The 11,895-nt window shown below is 34.9% G+C and overlaps 1 protein-coding gene across 2 annotated transcripts in view; it reads right to left on the reverse strand.

Moving 5' to 3' along the window:
• Nucleotides 1-6,488, reverse strand: part of LOC105255638 (discoidin domain-containing receptor 2) — a 77,956-nt gene extending 71,468 nt beyond the window's left edge. For both annotated transcript variants that reach the window (XM_011265049.3, XM_011265048.3), the window contains exon 1: nucleotides 6,114-6,488. The gene's annotated coding sequence lies outside the window, so the exon portion shown is untranslated. The remainder of the gene's footprint in view (nucleotides 1-6,113) is intronic.
• Nucleotides 6,489-11,895: the final 5,407 nt, after the last annotated feature.

Below are 11,895 nucleotides of genomic sequence, written 5' to 3' on the forward strand. Positions count from 1 at the left end.
TCGCAGGTTATTTTACTGGGACGTCGTGCTGATCTACAAGAGTCGAATGATAGTCTAGTATCGTGGAACGGCTTTAAGGCAGACGGGTACTTCTAGTTCGCAAGCTTGGAAGTTTAACAACCTCGGCGCGGGCTTCTAGCGGATCTTAAACCCTTATTACAGTACACGTACATCGATAAGACAGTTTTCGAAAGTCTGACCTCTCGAACAAAGGCTTTATCTGTCGGGCGCAGAGTAAGTTAGATGTAGATCCATCTATCTAGTCATGATCTTGCTGGCCAGACTCGCCTTTGCATACCATAGATTATATCCACTCAACAAATTATTTTTATTATTATATTTATGAGACATTTATTTTTATTATTATATTTATATTTATGTTTTAATTTTTAGCAATTAAATTTAATGTTAAATTTAATTTTTAAGAATTAAATTAATGAAGCTCGTAAAAAAAATTAGAAAATTGAAGCGAAAATGGAATTAATTCTATAAATTATTTAATTTTAAAGACTTTTTTATTTATTTATACTGTAATTAAATGAATAAAAATAAAAAAAGATTATATAATTTTTCATCGTTGAAGTTGCGATTTTTTTAGAAACCATTTAATTGTGAAAATGAATTAAATAATTAAATTATATTAAATATATATAAATTAAATTATTAAATATGCAAATTAAACATCGTACATGGTATAACATTTTATTTAAAAGGTACTGATATATAATGAATTTATTGATAGTGTAACAAACAATAAGAAGAGTTTGTTAATTTACAACGACCTAATCTTCTCGCACAAAACTTTCTGATGAAAACTAAGAAAATTGCAATGAATAGCCCGAAAAACCAACAAGAAATAGCCGTATATGTCACGAATAATGGAAAAGCTCGTCTGCTTGTTGCCTCGAAGCGTACTAATGACTTGAGAGTCGGACTAATCATCGTCGACTCATTGATCGATGGATAAGGAAGTAATATGGACGGAAATCGAAAATCGACATCGTTATCAACTATGGGGACAAAACATTTCCTATTAATCATCCACATTAGAGATGACAAGCTACTTAAAATTTAATCATCTTAATTCGTATAGGAATGATCTTTTAATCGCATTAGGTATAATAGGTATTATATTTAGCTTTTTCATGCCTTATACTTAAATAGAATCGCAGTTTTAATGGGCGTAATAACTCAAACAATTATGTTTTTTTAAACAACAACGGAATTAAAATTTTTCCTAGTTGTTTCGTAATTGGAGAAACTTTTTAGCGATCATGATTAAATATAAACTAATTTTTTTCTAAATAATATAATATTTAGATTACTGTTTTTCTCTCTCTTTCTCTCTCTTTTCTTTTTTCCTATTCTCCTATTACATTTATTAATAATTTAAATGTTTAACTTGATTTAAGACATTAATTCAACAAGAGATTAAGTCGTAAGAGATTAAGAGATTAAGAGTATATCCCTATTAATAATATAATCTGTCAATAATACTTATATGAACTTCTGTGTAATGAAAATAATAATTAATGGTGGTCGATGTATTAAAAGGCAATATTAATAATTAGGGATAGGATACAATGTGTTCCGCGTATTATGTTAGTAAGCACAATGCCTGGATATTTACGCTCAAACGAAATGAACTGCGCTAGTTATCGCAGTAGTTAGGGACCGTGTTTGTCAGACTGGCAGAGTATACGAGTCACGGCCGTCAGTATTTATTCACGCAGTTATTTACACAATCGTGAGCTTTTGCGGACCTTTCTTGTTTATTGTTGTTTCGGCAAAAATAAAGGCGCTCGGCAATTATGCGAATAAAATGACGGCGAATGGAATTCGACAAAATTTATTTGCCCTATCGATTGCAGCCGACTAACAAAATGCCGTCGCCGTATCTTGTCGATATTGAATTTTATTTACGAGGACAATAAACTCCACGTGCCTTGTCAGTAATGATCACCAGGCATTGTCGATCGATGGACGCAACAGATGGCGTTATTTCTGCAAAACCGAATTGGCACGTGCGCAAATTTTCTTCATGTGTGCGCAAACACTTCGAAAATATAATTAAATAATAGAGAGATAAACTCTGTATATCGAGTCGTAATCACAATACATTTAAATGCCTGAAATTACTAGGTAACTTTGCTTTTTCAATCCGTCAATGATGTTCGAAGGAAAATACAACAAAAGCTAATCTTATTTGGCTTGCAAACATGCACGTTTGCAAACATTTTCATAATTGCAAATTAATTGAAAAAAGAAAAAAGTATATATCGCGGATGAAACTCTGTGCATGATAATGAAACAATTATAATATTATATTTTCGACTTATTGCATCTCTTTTAATTTTTCGATTAATGTTTATAGCAAACGATATCCGAATAATTGGCAGAGTGCGGTTGTATCGATAAAATGCGTAATATACGCGATAAAACATACAGCATGCTGTATAATTGCCGAATTGCATTTTCTTCACAAAATGATATCTATGTGATATATTCGCGAAAAAAAAGCGGAAATGTTTGTTGTATAGCCAAAAAAAAAAACAATTTTGCACGTTTTCTCATATGCGAGATGTATTTATGCAGGAAAATATGAATAAACGTGTAGCAACACATGACCCAGTTTTTTAAAGCAATTCTGCTGTACGGGGCATTATGTTATCGTTGTATCCTCGTATAACGCAACTCTGACAGTTACATGTTAAATAAATTCAGTTTAAAACTCGATATATAAAACTATGCAATCAGTCCCAAATGCGATGCATCTATATATTTAAAAAAATACCAACTAACGTATAATAATCGATCGTTTAATCGTACAACAATGCCATTTTATTCCACGTAAGTGAAAGATTTTAAAAAATGTAGGTCGTTAACATTATTACACACGACCCTTTCAACAAGATTGCTTTCCAACTCGCAAAATGGACCGTCGACCAATTCGCGACTATACATGACATTAAATTATATTCGAAACAAGCTTGAAACTTTGTGCATTTCGTGACATTGGCATTAAACGATCGATGTATACCGCCGTTCACGTAAATACCTAGGACTACGTTGCTGACTCCGTGACACGGATTGAAACGCTATTTGCCGCGGTAGACGACGGTGTCCTCGAAACGCCGCTTTAAAGTTTCGCTCACGGCTAAAGTAAATTTCGCGTGTCCCAAGAGCGGCACCAACTACGAGACCGGGGATGTTCAGCAATGAGTAAGCGATGCGTGAAGCTACGCCGTACAGGCGTCGCACCCGGGAGCAACCCCTATTTGTATTACGGTACCGCACAGCCATAGCGCATACCGCATACTGAGGCCAGACATATGTACAGTCACGAGTGTACAAATGTCGCAATCTAATATCGTGTTCAAGTCCACCTGTTTCGCAAGTGCCTTTTATTCTTCGCGACGCAAACGCGACATCTTGATCGTTCACGCTTCTTGGTTTACTTACACCTAGATACCATCGAAACTAAAGAACAATAAGTATATATACGTGCGTGCGATATTTTTATCTGTCATTATATGGAATAAATTTGCACATGTAGTCTCTCTCGTAACTTTTGTTAGTAATTTCTTCGTGATATTTTGGTGTTAAATAATTTATACGAGTGGACTCGCTATACATGTATATGTGCACGTGAATGATACGATGGAAGTCCGCGGCTTTTAATCGTAACTGCTGGCTTAACCATCCGGCGAATTCGTCGACATATCCGACACTGAAACCGTTTCCATGTAATCCTCGAAACTCCGAATTCCCCCCCGTGTCTCTCTCCATCGGTTATTCCATACGCACGTCCGATTACTTCTCATCGCTCAATGCTAGTTATTTTCTGTTTACATTTATTCGTCTAGATACATGTATTTTCCTCTTTTTAAAATAAATTGCGATATCTCAAGATTTGCTTTGTTGAAAAACTTTCCTGAATTTATATTTCGCGACATTAAAAAGGTTGATTTCATTAGCCAAGTTGATGAAGCTCGGTCTGAATTAATATTGATTGAAACATGGAAATGATCCCGCTGGGAAGCGAAAGAATCTTCATAAGAGAGCTAATTATGTGCGTAATTAATACGCGTGCTGTTGAATTTTAAATGTATATTAACACGTATATCCGTTGCATTTATGAGAATTGTAACAGATCCGCAACAGTTGGCAATTTTAATTATCTCTTTGCATGATGATATATCATTAAATTCTCGATGTTATAAATAAACTTTAATTAAGTATTTTGAGATTTATAATATAATCATGATTCACACTGTTGGACCAAATATATGTCAAATCTTAATTATGTTTTTATTAATTAGCATATCATTTTATGTCCTGAATCATAATAATATATTATAGATATGTATGGAATATATAACTTAAAATTCAAAACTCTCTGCATATATCTTTTATTTATTTTAATAATTTAAATTATTTTTTAAGAAAAAGATGGATAGTTTTTAGTTAGAAGCAATTGTGTGTGAAAATAAAGGTTTTTTTGAGAAGTAAACTTTATTTTAAAGTAAATTTTGTATCAATTTTACTTGATATTAAACTTCAAGCAAACTTTTTTTAGACAGATTTCTAATTTTATTTGCCGAAAAATATTTAATATATTTATATAATTTAATATATTGAATTTATAATTATTATATAATATATAATTATTATAAATTCTTTATAAATTATTATATAATATATAATTTAATATATTGAAATTGCTGAAGTCTATAATATAAATAATGACGTTTATTTCGATTAAGAAAAAATCGGTTCTTAAATTAGTTGAAGAATCAGAGTTGAAAGACGGTTCATCAGGTCTAAAACAACCTGTCTACGTAAGCCGTTTAATATCTCGCAAAGAAATTGTGATTTTTGAAACGCACATTGTCAGGTCGACGCGAAGCACGAAGCATACAACGCATCGCAACTTTGCTAACCGATACGCGCAACCCTCGGATCGAAATACAGACTGATAGGCGAATGCGTGCATCGCAGAACCATTATTTCCACAACAGATTGCTCCGTTGGATCCTTACATGCGAAATCCAGAATAGCGATCAATGAGCGGCTCACGCTGGGCACGAGGGGTCTGGCTCGAAGCGGGACTGGTATCGAAGAGAGAGAGGAAGGAGAGGGTGAGGAGGTGGAGGGGAGGGGTGGCTGAAGGTTGGCCGCGGCATTCAACGGGGCTAACTCTATCCTGGCAAATTACATTTCCATCCCGCTACGTGATAGGTGCAGCAAACATGCCCGTCAACGTCCGACCGAGTTTCTCGCTGATTAGTTACACTCGACGTGGATTATATTTCCGAAGCAATTAATTAACAAAGTTCCGGCCGGTCGCGTATGTCCGTGCACGTATGACCGTATTCGTGGAGAACGCATCGTCGTGCAGAGATTGCGATTAAGAAGAAAGAGAGAGAGAGAGAGAGAGGGGGAGGGGGAGAAAATGAAAAGAGAGAAAGAGAGATGTCGGGGGTGGCAGAGGAATGAAATTTCTTGCGATAGAACGCGCGAGAGAAACCACCATGGACAGACTTGTCGGAGTATTACGGTTCGCTCTAATGGAAACTGTCACTGAGATGTCCACGGTAAAGCCAACGGGGCTGACCAATCGCATATTCGACTACTTGCGACGGATTTCGCTTCATACAAACGATATCCCAATCTTTTTCCTCCCATTAATAATTATTATTTTAACCTTCCTCTCTATTTATATAAGCGTGCAATATATTTATTTGGCGAGTTTTTGTTTAAGATTACATAACGGAACTTATTTTATTGAAAAGAAAGAAAAAGAGAGAGAGAGAGAGAGAAAGGTTAAGAGATAGAATGAGAATCAAAGCACGTATAAATCTGTACGTACCATAAACAAAGTTTTCCGATAGTTTACAGGACAAAATACAAAGTCGAAGTATAATTTTGTTAGAGAACTGACCCTTTGTACGCGATAAAACACTCGTGTCGGTATCAATTGTCCTTGACCGCAATTTTATTTACTTTTGTGTATCGAGTCGCGTAATATTCACGACGTTGTTTTGAAAATATCGAACGAATACGCATTAGGCGCATTGAAATTTCAAGAGGCATTATTAATTCTTACTCACCGAATCAGCAATTCTGCCGGCGTAGAAGCGGAGCGCGTTGTTATTCCTTGCACATTCACCGCCTCAAGATCGCTCCAGAAAGATGCAACAGCGAAACATCTGATCGCAGGAATTCATCGTCGACACGTCGGCTCTCAACTTACGATTATATCCACCTTGTCTTCTCTTCCTCTTCTCGAAACCGTCCTAATCGGTTAAGTTAAGCGACACCGGACGCGCGTCATCGATTGGGATTCTCGCTTCTTCTCCCTCGGCGTTCTTGGAAACTCGCGCGATATCAACATGCGAGGAGCAAAGAGGCGTAAAAGAACGAGAGAGAGGGAAAAGGAAGAAACGATGTTATACGCGCGGTTGCCAGTCGCAGACTGAACTCGCGATCCGCGAGTAGCATCGATTTCGGTGGAGGGGGAAGGAATACGGGCGGGAGGAGAGGGGAGGCGCCCTGTGGAACGTAGTAGGGACGGACGCTTCGCGTGAGAGCAGGTGAATCGAAGAACGGGAAGATCAACAGGGAAGAAAGAGAGAAGGAGGGCGACCAACAGTCAGCCTATGTGTGTATCGCACGCTAAAGCTAACGGGCTGACGCTTACGTCCAGTAACTACTCCGAGTAGTAAGCGCTAGGATAAAGTCCGACCGAGCTGGCCCTACTGGCCACAAAAAGTGACAAAGGTAACAGCTGCGTAAGTGGCTCGGCCGCGTGGCTGACCGAATACGCGCAGTAACCACTCGTTCGAAGCGTTTCGATACGAGAAAATATTCATGGTTTTCTTTTATCGTGATTCCGACTTGTTCTCTCATAATGATCCAGATAACGATGAATGATAATCCCGCCTGTATCGTGCCTGTATTCTCTATTTCACGGAATTATTATTTCTTTGCTTTGCAATTATTCAGTATTATCATGCTATTTTCGAAACATTGCGAGGATATATTTGCGAAGTAAATTGCTTTTTCCATTGTTTTTCCTGCGGTTATCTAACTGAAAAGAAATTTATTTATGCATTTATTTATATATGATTATACATTTATTTATGTATTAAGAAAATATATGTAAATTACCTTTTTCCGTTTACTAAACTGTTTGAAAATTTATGCAAATAATTGTGCGAAATCTTGATGTATATTGTGAATTTTATATATTTCATATATATTTATATTAATATTTATTATAAAAATATATATAAACAACACTATTACATAAATGTTTTAAATTTTATTCGCCGACATTTATTTATAAATTATTGGAGATATAATATTTTAGTATATATTATATATTGTAATATTGGTTAAATATCATCACTGATTCAATCTAATTAATATCAGTTTATATACATGTTATTTTTGCAAAACATTTATCATTTAAGATTACAAAATATATTTGCATTGTGTGATAAAAAGTTTTTACTTACAACCGTTTTATTTTATTTCAAGGGCGCTCCAGAAAAATACGGTAATCGGTTGACCAAATATGCATGGTGTTGAATGGTTCGCTAATGCCAGAGTTCGTTTGTCGCGATTGTCAATCAATATACGATGGTGACGATAATTGTTTATCAAGGACGAATTCAATATTGCCACGGTTGTCAACGACAAACGTCGGTTACTTGTAAAGCATAAATAGAATTATTTATATTGCTACAGAACATGATATATAATTATGAATTAAGTATGTTATAATATTTCATTTCTCTCTCTCTCTCTCTTGTTCAAACTTTCTTTATGATATTTATTCAAATTTCATTTTTCTACGTAATTTTCTTACTCTCTATATTTAATTCTTTTATATCTAATTTTTAAGTACGTAAAGCATTTTTATTCGAGAATTTAAGTTACCCAGTTCTTCAGAAATTGAAATAATTTATGAAAATATGTATAAAAATTTGTAATAATTTTTAAATCGTAAATATATCTATAAGTATACTTTTAAAGTATGCACACACACACACACACACACACACACACACACACATTTTATATATATGTGTGTGTAAGTAAAGTCTAATTTGAGCGCCTTGATTTTGCAGTCCATCCATTTTTTTTTTAGCGAGGTCATCTGTACCGATATGGAGCATGTTATCCTTTTGATTCCCGGTCGTTATGAAGAATATATCGACAAGAATATAGCGGATTGCGCACTCTGCAGTTTCATCTGCCGATTGCCGTCCGCTAGCATTTCGTATCCATGCGAGATGCCGAAACAGCCTTGCAATATCCGTGGCCTATGTTTGATTCGCGGTGCGGCATAGGCCGATTAAAATAGATGTAGATATACACGGATATGCTGCAATTGCGATGCTTCGGTTTGCGATCTTGTTTACCGTACGTTTTACTTTTCGACGACTTTCAACACAACTTGCACGTCCAATCGTGGCGTTACGATCAGTTTTCATGTCGGACAAGCTTCACGCGAATATTCTTATCCGATTAATTAGGTTTTTACCAGTGATATTGCACGCATGCAAATACGCATAATGTAATCAGGAATGAATGAATAAGCGTAAAATAAAGTTACTTTGTCACACCTCTTTTCAAAATCTTAGCACGCAACATGGGTAGAGCGTAACTTTTAATTACGTACCTCACTAAAAAAGAAGTGAAAACAGCGACTCACGATTTTCTTCGATACATTCCTCGATCAATAATGCGTCGCGATAGCATGCCGGATTGCATTATTACTGCGGCGGGGGACTAGGCTTTTATATGATCCAAGTTATTTTTAGTTCCTTCCACTTTATAGACCTTCGGATTTCTGAAATTGCACAAAGGCAAAGTCACGAAGAATGATATTATATTACCGATAAACTTTTTATAGTTTTTCGCATCAATCTTTTATATTAAAATTATTACTTAATATAGTACCATAGACGCGCACTTCATTAATTAAGTTTATATAAGCTATGTATATGAAGGGTATTTGTCCCTCAAATATATTCTTTGTGCTTTTTCTCTCTTGTCTCAGGAGTTAATGATAAATCGTTCATAAGCACGCGACTCCAACACTAATAGACACTGATAGAAGTTGTGTATATGTGTAAAATAAAAGGCAGATGTATCATCGATTTTTATTCATCAATCAATTGAATTATTTAGAGCGTCTTTTAGAATCCTTTACAATAATTGATAAGTAAAAAACAAAAATAGACAAATTTGTCTATAAATTCTAAATGTATTCGATGCGGTATAGTTATTATGTCGTTTGTCATAAATGTCTCTCCAAATCATTATTTATAGAATCATTTTCTTGAAAGTTTTAAGCGCGCGCGGCGATTATTTCGATTAGTCCGATAAGAGAAATATTCAATTGTCAAACGACCGCGACTACCATGCATTATTTATCGAGCTGAAACGATGTTCGTTGACTCGTAGTCAGCAATTTGGCTCCGCCGTCAAAACCAACAAACGAAGAGCAGTACTAAATCGTGCTAGCAGTATGGGTGCACCGTATAATCGCCCTATAATTCCAAGATCGATACACGACGAAAGAGACGGGACGCACTGACATCAGCCGGTCAATTAGGTATAATGCGAAGAAAATTGTACCTAATACCACAGGGATCGTACAAGTTGGCAGTTAAATGCTTTATGACGCAATTGGCTTTCGTCATTAAACATGAGAATGAGCTAAAATGTGAAAAGTTATAAAGCAAACATATTTTCGTTTGATCGAAATAAAATAGATTTAAATAAATGGGACAAGCACACGTAGGCAAAATAGTTAGATCAGAGTATATAAATAGTATAACAATACGCGTATATAAATAGATAATTTTACTTTGTTGACTAAGTTCTCATCGACTTTCATTATCGAATATTGCGCACTATAATGATTTAACAGCCGTGCTGGAGTTTGTAGTTAGTAACTATAGTAATGTATGTGCGGTAGATAATGGCAAGACGATGATGAAATTTTATCGATGTAACAAATTGTTCGTAAATGATGAGATGATTATTATCGATATTAGATAATACTGTGAGCAACAAAAAGGTGATATTGGTTTATGATCCGGTATTGAAAATTAGCAGGAAAGTCGATTAATTTCAAAATGTTATGCAAATTCTTGTTGCACCGAGTTGACATGAGGGGCGTTCGGCCCTTTACCCCTTGATCTAAAGTGGTGTTATAATGATGCCTCTACGTAATTCATGGCAATTATTTTTTAATTGATAGTGCAAAATTAAGGACGTCAGGTGACTTCAACATATTTCTCTTAATAAATTGTACGATGATTAATTCAAGCGATGAATATAGACAAGCGGTGTCAAAGCTTTTAATACCGGTTGTAATGTAAAGTGATGAATACATTTTTGAATTGTTAATGAGATTACCATGATAAACAATTAAAATATTTTCACGTCTCCGAAATTGGCTTTCCAGTTTTCTGTTTTAAATTGACTACATACGTATATGAGGGATATTCTCGCAAATAATTTCTCATCTGATAGTAAAGCGGATCATCTTACCTATCGTGAGCTTACTTACTTACTACGAGAATGTGACACTGCACTTCATCATTAAGAGTACAGGCAGTCGTTAAGCCTTGTTCCAGCATCACGTTGCCAGTATACTAGTGAAATATTAATTATATTAAGATACATGACGCGCAAATTTGTGTTAAGAACTATTTATAATTAGATCGACAAATGTGATACATATTTTGCACAAAAAACACGATAAATGCGTTATTTTGTGGAAAATATGTATTTAAATATATATTTCTACTGCTTGGAGAGATTAAATTAAAACAATACACGACAGTTTTTTTTAAATCTTATATTGTCAAACAGATCTAATTTATCTTACTAATCCACAGAGAAATTGAGAGTCTGTTAAACAATTTTCTCCTTTATCCGGGATTCTCATTCTTGTCAGATATAAGGAATGATGTGAAGCAGCTGACGACTATCAGTACTCGTAAAGATCAAATTTTTGCAAAATTCACTTTTTTTATGATTTATTTTTGGAATAGTCGAAAAGGAATTGATTTAAATAAATAGAACAGTTCGCAGAATCTAACCCATGAAAAACAATAGAATTACAAGAGAGTTACTGACAATGATTGTATCGCGCGTATCTACAAAGACGTCGAAAGAGACAAAGAGAGTAAGATTGGACGCAAGACAGGAGGATCTTTGTGAGAGAACGATAGACGATGGTCAGTCGCACCATGTGCTAACTTAACTGAAAGGATTACGAGCTTAGTTAATGGATGCCTCTCGCACAGTCCAGGGCGACCACTGTGTTAGCCTACGCCATGAATACGATGCCCTTAGTGCTCGATGGATTTCCAAAATCTTTCGTAATAAATGCCGGGTTATGTGACTAGGGTCACCGAAGCATTTCGTGGCCCTTGGGCCGTTTATGGTCCTCGGAATTAACGGCTTTGGCTAACATCGATTTTAGATTAGCTTGTAAGGACTAGCCAAATTCCTGGTCAATTCCTAGTTTGTCATTTTCACCATTGTTTATTAAAGCAACTTTATCGCAATGGAAGATAATCGATTTAGATGTAACTAGTTTAAAATCTAGAAACTTAAATGCAAAATTTCATTTTGTCAAAATTTATTTATATTCAAAATTAATATATTGTATTAAAAATAATACAGCATATGTATCATTCTCTTTAATATTCTTTTTTATTTTTATTATTCTGTATCATTCTCTTCACATTTAATATTCTTTTTATTTTTATTATTCTGTTATACTACAAGATCACATTCAAATGATTTATGTTAAATAATGGAATTAAATGTTTTAAATTTATCAAAAAATGTATAATATAG

Source organism: Camponotus floridanus, unplaced genomic scaffold, assembly GCF_003227725.1.
Source record: "Camponotus floridanus strain SB8 unplaced genomic scaffold, Cflo_v7.5 scaffold14, whole genome shotgun sequence".
Taxonomy (NCBI): domain Eukaryota; kingdom Metazoa; phylum Arthropoda; class Insecta; order Hymenoptera; family Formicidae; genus Camponotus; species Camponotus floridanus.